Source organism: Belonocnema kinseyi, chromosome 9, assembly GCF_010883055.1.
Source record: "Belonocnema kinseyi isolate 2016_QV_RU_SX_M_011 chromosome 9, B_treatae_v1, whole genome shotgun sequence".
Lineage (NCBI taxonomy): Eukaryota > Metazoa > Arthropoda > Insecta > Hymenoptera > Cynipidae > Belonocnema > Belonocnema kinseyi.
In genome coordinates this window covers 100386730-100389158 of record NC_046665.1, presented here as the reverse complement: position 1 = coordinate 100389158, position 2429 = coordinate 100386730, and positions in this window count along the sequence as shown.

Genomic DNA, 2429 nt, shown 5'->3' with positions numbered 1-2429 from the left:
ACGTAAACTCAGAAGATGTGGACTGTGACTGCACCATATATCTAGTCGGGAGTGGTGCTGACTGAAAACAGATGATTTGGAGCAATTCGCGCGCCATCTGTTCGTCATTCTAAGGACTTATTGAACTACCCTCGTAACTTCTAGATTTCTCAAGATTTTGAAATAAAATTTTGAAGCTTTCCAAGGATGTTTAAACTATTTAATGTTTCTAGCTTTAACTTCCTTAAAATTATATAATTTCGAACATTTTAAAGTTCATTGATTGATTTTTTAATTTAGAGAATTAAATTAAGCATTAAGTTAAGATTTTTAACTAAAAATTTTAATATTTTAGTTTTGTTTAAAAAATTGTCGTTCTTCGTGGAAAATTCAAGTATCTGGTTGAAAATTCATGTCTTTTGTTGAAAATTCGTTCTTTTGGATATAAAGTTAATATTCTTGGTTAAAAATGTATCTTTTTGCTCGAAAATTCAACAGTTTGATTGCAATTTTTGATTCTATCTTGATTGAAAAATCTTTCTTAGTTGAAAATTCAACTCATGCTGAAAACTTCTATTTTTGGTTTTATTCCATTGGTTTTCATCGAAAATCTAAATATTTTTTGGTTGAAATACTAACCACTACATATTTCCTTCATAATATATATTATTGGGAATGAAAATTTAATTACTTGTTATTAAGTTATTATTTTGTTTTGTATAAGATTATTCATTTTAATTGAAAACTCTTCACTTTGGTTAGAAAATTAGCTATTTTGTTGAAAATTAGCTTTGTTTTAGCTGAACTTTAACCATTTTGTTGATTTTTTTATTGTTTGTTAAAAAATAATTTTAAACTGAAGATGTAACTATTCAATGTTTAAATGAAATTTTTTTAGTAGAAAATTCGAGTTTCTGGTAGAAATTAATCTTGCTTGAAAATTCATCTTTTTGGTTAAAAATGCAACTATTCCACTTGGAAGTTCCCATTTTGGTTGAAAATTAATCACTTTGTTTGAAAATGTAACTATTTTTCTAAAGATTAGTTTTTTATTGATTAAATTGTTGAAAGTTGTTTGAAAGTTCATCTCTTTTGGTAAAAATTATGTTTTTTTTTTGGTTTAGGATTAATCATTATAATTGAAAATTCATCACTTTAGTTAGAAAATAAGCTATTTTATTGAAAATTAGTTGTTTTTTTAATTAAAAAATATTTTTTTTCCACTGAAAGCATATGCTAAAATTTAGTGAACGTTAAAAAAGGAAACCTGGAAGACATGGAATTTTGAAAAAAATGACTGACATTTTCGTAGTTGCACATATTTCAATCTTCACAATTACTTTACGGCGAATTTTGAATTTTTAAATTGAGTTTTTAAATTAAAAAAATATTCAGTATATAATTACAAATTTTTGAAAATTTTATAATATTAATAAGAATTGTTTAGAATTCAATAATTATTAAAAAGTTTACACTTGCATTTATTAATAATTCTAAAAGAAACTGGTAAATTGGTTTATTATCTGCAGAATATGTTGAAATTTGATAGAATAAACTAGAGCAATAAAAAAATAAATAAAAAGCTGATCTGGATTTTTATCAAAAAATAACCTTTGAAAATTCATGGAATTTTTAAAATGTTCTAGAAAAGCGGAAAAAGTATTGGAATTTTCTTAGTCGCATTAATTCGTTAAAAATTTGTTTATTTGTTTGTTTAAAATTAATTTTCGATACTGAAAATTTAACTATTCTATTTTTTGGTTGAAAATTTATCGTTTTTAGTTGAAAGTGTTTGTATCTGGTTGACAACTCATGTATTTTGTTTCAAATTTGTTCATTTTGGTAGAAAATTCATTTTCGTGGGTGAAAATTCTTCTTTTTTTTTTTTAAATCACGTTTGCTTGCATTTTTTCTCTCTTTACTTAAAAATCTTAGTTGAAAAATAAACTCGTGTTGAAAATTCGTGATTTTTCCTTGGATACCACTGTTTTTGATTAAAAAATAAAATCTTTTCGTTGAAATATCAAGTATTATATTTCTCATTCAGAATTCTTAGTTTTTGGAACGAAAATTGAGTTAGTTAGTTGAAAGTTAAAATATTGTTAAAAATTGATTTTGTTAGTTGAAGATTATTCATCTCTTGAATAGAAAATTCATCTCTTTTGTTGAAAAATGAGCTATTTAATTAAAAATTCGTTTATTCTTTGTCTGAGAATTAATTTTTTCCTCCTACGATTGAATCATTTCAGTCGAAACTTTCAGCTATTTTCTTGAATTTTTTTTCTTAATTTCTTTTTACTTTCTTCTCGGAAAGTTAATTCTTTAAAACTAAAAACGTAACTCTTCAAGTTGAGTATTCAATAATTTTAGTCAAAAATTGAAGTCACTCAAAATTGATTTATTTGACTGAAAATTTAATTTTTTGATTTTTGGTCGAAAATTCAATTATT